The sequence below is a fragment of the Castor canadensis genome, chromosome 4 (assembly GCF_047511655.1).
Source record: "Castor canadensis chromosome 4, mCasCan1.hap1v2, whole genome shotgun sequence".
Classification (NCBI taxonomy): domain Eukaryota; kingdom Metazoa; phylum Chordata; class Mammalia; order Rodentia; family Castoridae; genus Castor; species Castor canadensis.
The window spans coordinates 19,080,711-19,088,562 of NC_133389.1; the positions used below are offsets into that span (position 1 = coordinate 19,080,711).

General features: G+C 41.7%; 1 long non-coding RNA gene across 1 annotated transcript; it reads right to left on the reverse strand.

Annotated features, from left to right (window-relative positions):
• Positions 1-1,602: 1,602 nt before the first annotated feature.
• Positions 1,603-7,512, reverse strand: LOC141422464 (uncharacterized). Its single transcript, XR_012447018.1, has 2 exons — positions 3,892-7,512; positions 1,603-2,565 (listed from the first exon to the last, which is right to left on the reverse strand). It is a non-coding gene; the product is annotated as an uncharacterized lncRNA (long non-coding RNA).
• Between the last annotated feature and the right edge of the window lie 340 nt (positions 7,513-7,852).

Consider the following 7,852-nt stretch of genomic DNA (forward strand, 5'->3'; position numbering starts at 1 on the left):
TTGCAATATTTGGCCTTCTCTGAATTATGAACCTCCAGGAGGCAAGACTGTTACATGACTCATCCCTTTTTTATTTATAGATTTTCCCCCAGAACCTATCAACAAAGCAGATGGGAGCCGAGGTTATTGATCAAGTAATGGTATGATTAACCTGGTTCCCACATAGACTCAGTCATGAAGCATGAGGTTTTGTGAAGTAGCCAGGCTGAGGAAAGATGCAGGTAAAGGATGGAATTTTAGATTGAAAAGACTCGTGTTATGTTGTGGTTGCATAACCAAATAATTCCAGAAGCATTCAGAGATTCAGTTTGCTATATATGGGAGGGGACCACAATCTGTCATCTTTGCCCTGTGTGTTATGGGTCAAATAAAACTGTATGCTTTACTATAATAGTAGAATCCTCTGCCAATGCTTGTTCAGTTGGTGCTTTCTGAAAGAATATTGGTGTATTAGGTATTTCAGGGTGGTCTGGATCTGTTTTTGACAGTTGACCGTGGCAGAAGGGAAGATGTGGGAGGTAGAAGGAGATGAAGGGCAGGCAGAAATACACTTCTTTTTCTTCTTTGTACAGAAGGGTTTCATGACCTTGAAGCCTTTGTAGTGTGTCCCAGAGTGTAGGCTGTGCTCCAATGATGCTTTCCAGCAAGGAGCTTGGAATCAGTTTGCAAAATTTTGCTCACTGGGTTCCATATTAAATATAATTGGAACCATTAGGATGGTCCCAAAACAGAATGTGAACCAGTGACTGCCCATCTCTGGAAATAATGTTAGACAGTACCAGACACGTGGGAGCCACTCTGTATGCATTTATTTGATAAGTGACTGGTTGATTGATTAAATGAATTTGTTACTGATGGCTGATCCAACCCTGACAATTTGGTTAAACATACACTTGTTTAACCCACCCAGAACCTACTCTTACTGTAGATGACTTTCAGAGAAAGAATGTGTTCCAAACCAGACCACCCAGCTGGGCCACTGTCCCAGAAACTGCATGGTTTTAAAATATTCAGATTTGCTATTGTAGCTCACACATAGTTTACATATAATTTTCTTATGGGAATTCATTGAAACATAGGGAAGAAAGACTTAGCATACAGATTCAGTAACCAGCCTGGTAATTGGTTAAAATCGATAGAAACCAAACATGTTCTAGAACTTCTGAAAGGTCAGTTAAGCTATATGTAAATTCATTATAAAACCTTTTTTATGATGAAAAGGGAAGGACCCACATACCTTAATTTATTGCCTACGAGCCTGTGGTTTGCATAATCTAGATTTAACTTTCAGTGCTTTCCTAACTATTCATTTTGACTCAATAAGCATGGCTTGAATGATTACCAGGTGCCTCTCCTTACACTGGGCACTGTGGGGGACTCAAATATTTTTTACTGACTTGGGGAAATAAGAAAATTCACCATCATTATTATATTATGATACACACACATATTTTGATCTTCATCCATGGTTCCTGGCTCATATCTATAGTCTACATTGTCTGATAGAGTCATTAGAACCTCCTCCTTCCAGGAGGTCCTGTCCCAAGCGTACAAGAAAGAATGCACAGAGAGGCCAAGAAGAATCTGAACAGACAGGCTTGCTGGGTTTTCTCATCCCGGTTTATTAGCATTAGCTCAGACCCTTTTAATGTAATCACATGGTCACAGGACTGTCCATGCTCCAAACACACCCAAGCAATGATGAAAGTTCCCAAAGGACAGGGTTTCAAGAGCTTCTGAGTAGCTGGAAATGTGGAGGTTCTGGAGGGTGGTGTGCCTGGAGAGGGCCTGGAAGCCCAGCACCCATCCCCTACACCTAGCCCTATGCAGCATCCATCTGTATCCTTTATAATGATACAGATGGCAAACCTGTTTCCCTGAGTTCTGTGGCCCACTCAAGCACATTAATTGAACCTGAGGAGGCAGTGTGGGAACGCTGACTTATAGTCAGTGGGTCAGAAGCACAGGGAAAACAACCTGGGCTTGCAATGAGCATCTGGAAGGGAGGCTGTCTGGGGGATCTGAGCCTTCAACCTATGGGATCTGATGCCATCTCCAGGTAGACAGCGTCAGAACTGAATTAGATTAGGAGACACCCAACTAGTGTCTACTGCCATCAATTGCTTGCACATCTTGTGTCAGAAGTGATCTGCATTGTGAAAGTACAGTAGGAGAAACTGAGTCTGGGTTGGTTTTTCTTTTGTTATTTGATGAATCGTCATCTACTAACAACAGCATGCGAGAGGCGGGGTTCAGACGGACATATGGTTACAAGCACAAGAGTACCAGACTTTATTCAGAAATGACACATGATAGAGAGCACTGGTATAATATGAACCTTCTTGCCCAGACCAAACAGATGCCAACACACTTATTGAGTGGAAGGATTGCCTAGCAGTAGCTATTTAGTGTGATAATGGCGTTTGATAGTTTGGAAACAAACACCAATGTCACACTCCACAGCTCTGCTAAGGAAAATCTGTAGGCTTGAAGGTGTCAAGTCCACCTCCACATCCATTGTCACTCCCCATCATCAGGCATCCTCAGCAGCTCCACAGTTGTGACCTGAACAGAAGAAAGAGGCATCAAAGAGGAGCACCTTGAGCAACAGGGACAGACAAGCCCTCACAAAGGTCTTCCACCAACAGCAATAAAGACTACCTATGAAAATGGATGGAAAATTTGTTTACATCAATTTTCTAAAGGTCTAAGAGAGAATGGTTGCTACAGGGGATAGATTTTGGAAAAATACTTAGCAGAAGACCACATTATAAATTAGAATAACCCTATTGCATTAATGAATTCTCTCCAACTCTCATGTCACCATATTCCCCAATCTAACATCAGAAGAGTGATCAATTCTGCAGTCTAAGAAAGTTAAAAATGCCTTTCTGTATTTCAGTACTCTATTACTGTGATCTCCTCTCACTGGCATCCACTGGGTACAGAGGCATCCCACTTGCTCAAAATTTAAGTCTTATTCACCACAGTCAATTTCCATTAGAACAGTGGGTAGAAGATGGGGAGTTAAGAAAAAAGAAAGATGGAGAGAGAGAAGCAGTCCATTTTTAGTTAATAATACTCATTTTCTAGCAAAAAGGGAGCTCGTGAGTAAATCCCTTCTGGAATTACTTGGGTTCCTGCTAAAAAAATGGTTTCCAACTGTTATGTGAACCTTAGAGAATATAGAATAAGAGGAAATAAAAGCATTTTTCCTAATCCTTTATTTTCTCCTAATGCTTGGAGAGGGGAAGGTTGGGGGCCCAGTTATTTTTTTCCCCCAGGACAACTGAGTTAACATTTGACCAGAGCCTTGTTTTAACCATAAAATTGGTCTGAATTTAACAACTGAAAATGAACCCTTCTGCATTTTTCCATAAAAAATGCCCCTTGTTCCCATGCAGACTGTGAAATCACCCTCTTCAAGCCAGAAGTCTGCAGTTACAGCGCACTGTGAAGGCTGCCTGCTCCGTGGGGTTGGAGGATTGAGTCCTTCCTCTTTAACCCTTTCCCTTTTTGCTAGATCCATTTGCTTATCCTCTACTCCATTACTGCCTTCCTTGGGCTCCTGGCTGTGACCCTGGCTTGCCCCCACAGGATGCTGTCCTTTGGGAGGCAGCAGGAAAGTGCCACTTGGCCCAGTGTTAGACAAGCTGTCTTCAGTGGAACTTGCCACAAGTCAGTGCTATGTGACTCAGAGAGCATGAATGCAAACCCAAGAGCTCCAGCTGGCTCCAATCCCTACCACAAACCCTAGCACTGCAGAGGCAGCGGGCACACATCACAAGATGAACTGTGTTCTCTTTCCTACTGCTCCCCCTGCATTGTCTTTGCCCTAGGGACCTAGAACAGAAATCCCACACCTCCTAGTCACTCCAGAATGTTGCTAACCTTTGAAGTGAGGCTCTAGAAAGCCCTCAGCTCAGTTTGTAAGAAGCAAGGAAGGAGTGGAACACTATTCACTGAGGACAAGCTTGGTGCACCCCACACTGGGTCAGGGCCCTGTGCGCTTGGATGCTCAGGACCTCATGGTAGTGTGTGAGTCACCACCACTGCTCCATGAGGGATCTGTTTGCTTTGGGTTTTGAATAACCTGCAAAAGGGAAAGAAGAATAGATAGCAAATACAGCAGTTAATGAATTACAGGTAAGTCTTACCGAGGTCCTCTTCTTTATTTCCAGAGATGTATCTCAAGGAAAAAGTAAAAAATATGTAGAAAAGTGTACTTGTAAGGTTGTTTGTGGTGGCATTGTTTATAATAATAAAAACAACCGAATTGGCCAACTGTTGGAGAAGGGCAGTGTATTTAGGATGTACCACAGTCATTTAATTCATGTTACAGAAAAATGGTTGTTGACTTAGGAAGAAATTCAGGATTTATTATTGAATGAAGAAGCAATTTATCACACAATATCCACAGCATGAACCTATTTCTGTGACGGTGTCTAACATCAAAGTTAACCATGGATATCTTTGGGTGGAAGAATTATTTAATTTTTTTCTCTTTTTCTGTCTCTGAATTTGTTAATTTCTGAAGTTTGGTACTTTTATAGTGAGAAAAATAATTAGGATTTAAAATTTTAAGACTTTTTTCCCTTCTAGAGTCTGTAAGACAAATTCCTTCTTGCGAAACACTTTTCTGAAATTTAGAGGGTGGCACTGACCCTCCTGAAACACCTTTGTTTGTTGCATGAAAGTTAGTTCTGAGAGGGGCCTCAGGCCAATTACTTAGTAAATTAGTACTGAAATACTGTATCATGCAGTATGGTAATTTTATAATATTGTTACATCAAGCAATAAACTCATTTATTGAATGCCAGTTATTTTCTTTGCCTTGTGAATAACTTTTAAACATTGCTAAAATAGCCATCATCTTTTATTCCTTTCTTGATTGTTTCTGTAAGAAGTATTAAACTCTGTCAACTGCCCTGCAACAGTTTGCACAAACCAGAAGAACGTTTTCATTTATTTTCAAGCATCACTTAATAATGTCTCACTAACAAAAAATAAAAAGCGGTTAGTGCCAGGATCTACTCTTGGATTTTTAAATATTCATGTGGTCTTTTCTCATTCTGCAGGTTTAAAAAAAGTCTTCTAGTATTTTCAAATTTAACAGCTTAAACTAAATAACATCAGCTAATAACCAATAGAAAGTTCATAAGCTGGTTATTTCCTGTGGAAAAAAATAATGCTTAAGACAGAGGTGTTGGGGTTGGCAGAGAGGCTCAAGTGATAAGAGCACCTGCCTAGCAAGTGTGAGGCTCTGAGTTCAAACTCCAGTGCTGAAAAAAAAAAAGAGAGAGAGAGAGACGTGTTGGATATTAATCAGGGTAACTTATCCAAATGCCAGCAGAATTTTCTAGTTAGAAAAGACCTTCAGGGATCTTAGCTTCTCTAGAACTCTGAGCTCATCCATATACATCTCCCACCACCTATCTATCTATGTGCTGTTTCTGACATCCCTGAGGGAGCTGTCTATTGAACTCAATTTCTGTCCCTAAATGGGACAGAATCTCTAGGCATTTCCAGCTGCTGTGGTCAATTCTGAATACAGTTTTCCCATTGAACCTGTAGTATGAATAGCAAGCTGGGCTTGGTTTGCTTCTCTTTTAATGCCATGCGTTACTTTTCCTAAGTGGAAATGAAAACTCATTAAGGAGGAAGACTTTACGCAGCCTAACCTTCCAGCAAATTCCTTACCCTCTAAGTATTCTGTATTCATAGCTGCCAGCAAGGTGTCTTAGCTTTATAGGTACCAGGAATATGGCAACGCTTTGTGTTCTTCTCAGGTCAGCTCACAGCTTGTCTTGGCTTTTATATCTGGTTCCACGGGTTAAGGACATTCTAGGGCCGACCCCATAAGACTGAGAAGAGAGTGCTTTGGGGACTGTGAGATGTCACTCTGCTGCAAACTAACCTATCAATACAAAAAAAAAAATTCTTAAAAAGCAAAAAAAATAAGAGGCGATGCTTTTTCATTCCGAATCCTCATTTATTGTCACATAAAATAAATGCGTTAAGTGCATCAATTTGATTCTTTTAGACTATTATAGTCTAGGTGAAGACAAAAGAAGTCAATCTCATACTTCCCAAGTCCTGTCATTTTTGAAAGCACATGGAACTTTTAAAATAGAATGTTCCTGTCAACAGGGAGCAAAGCAGTCTTTCTTTTCATTGAAACCCATGTTGAAGGGGAAATCTGGAATGTTCCTTATTCACCCATCTGTCATTTGCATTTACCACCAGTCAGGGTGGAGAGGAAATTATTGGGCAAATTCTCAGCCCATGCTGGTATTTTGATGGACTCTTTCAAAACAGAATTGCTGAGACTTGGAGATTCCTACAGACCAGTTTCATTTCTGTGCAGGTTGGCCAGCTATTTCCAGTGCTGTTGAGGGGACAATTCACGTTGGACAGATGCATGCAAAAGAAAGCAACTCTAATGCTGGCATTTTAGAAGTCTAAGAACAAGACAGTGAATTTTGCCTGTATGTTTGCCCTGGACACAGGCACGAGGAGGATTCCTGGTCAAATAAACACAATTTCAGTCAGTCATACTGGTGGAATCCTGGTGGAAGGTCTTGGTGTTATTGATCAATTTGATCATTGTAAAATAAGAAGTGCTTACTGTACAGCTACTTCGAGGGCAAAAATAAAAGCCTACATTGCCTCTGGACCCTCCACTGCTCCCTGGCCTCACTTTTTGCCTTTATTGGGTAAGAAACCCTTTGAGAAAGTCTCTAGTTTTGCTCAGGCTTTCTGAAGAAAGTAGACAACTTCAACTACAGTGTGTTCAACACTTGGTGTTGCTTTAGAAGCCGTGTGGGGTCTTTTTAAACACCTAAGTCAGCGGCCTGATCATCCTGTCTCAGTCAGTGACCACCCTGAGGAAAGACCTAATTTACACAAGAACTAGAAGGCCCCAGAGACAAAGCACTTACCTCAGCTGGTGCTTGTCTTCTCTCAGCCTGGGGTCCCTCCTCTGACCATCATAAGGGGACCTTCCATGTCTGCCAGGTGTGCAAGGGCAGCCGTGGGCAAGAGCTCTGAGCTTCTGTGACTTTTAGGCCTATCCCCTCTCCCTTTATGGAATCCAGGGTTTAAAAGTAAACAATTCTTTCTCTTTCTGATAAGTCACATTAAATTATTGATTGTGGGGGGAGGGAGGGCTTGACCTTAGTCCACTAAGTCAGCGTCACCTTTGGTCAAACACTCAGCAAGACTGAAGGCCCAGCACCCCCCCCTCTACTGTGTGGAGTGTGCAGCCTGCCTGCCCCCGGGCAGACATGGGGGCCTAGGAGTGAGACAGGCAGCCACCCCTCATGAACATTTTCCCCTCAGGACCCTGATTAAACTTCTTTAGCTCTACACTGTCAACTTCTCAGGTCTCTAGATCCAGAAGAGTCACCTGGTCATAAGAACTCACTGAATTAAATATATTCCTGGCTCATCCTCCTGAGAGCTCTTGACCAATATTTGGAAGCCAACCTCGTGCTCCTCTTGAACTGGTCACTTGTGATGTACTTACGATGTAGTCACTTGTTCATGCCAACTTTATTTATGAAGCACCTCCCTGTAAGCTAAGCTCTGGGAAAGTGAGGGGACCAAGGTAAACAGAATGACAACCAGAGAGTTAGAACAGATACACAAGCAATGACAAACAGCCATGGAGCCCACCATGGTCCTAAGTGTATTCTGTTGTCAGCTATTATTTTTCATGTGTCTGATCATTTCTTTTTCTTCTTTAAGCCATTTTGGCTGTTTGCTTTCTTAAGCTTTAAAAAAAAACTATATGTTAAATTTTCTAGTTACCTAAAATGTGACCTAAAGTGAGGTCTGGCTTTTCTGGTGA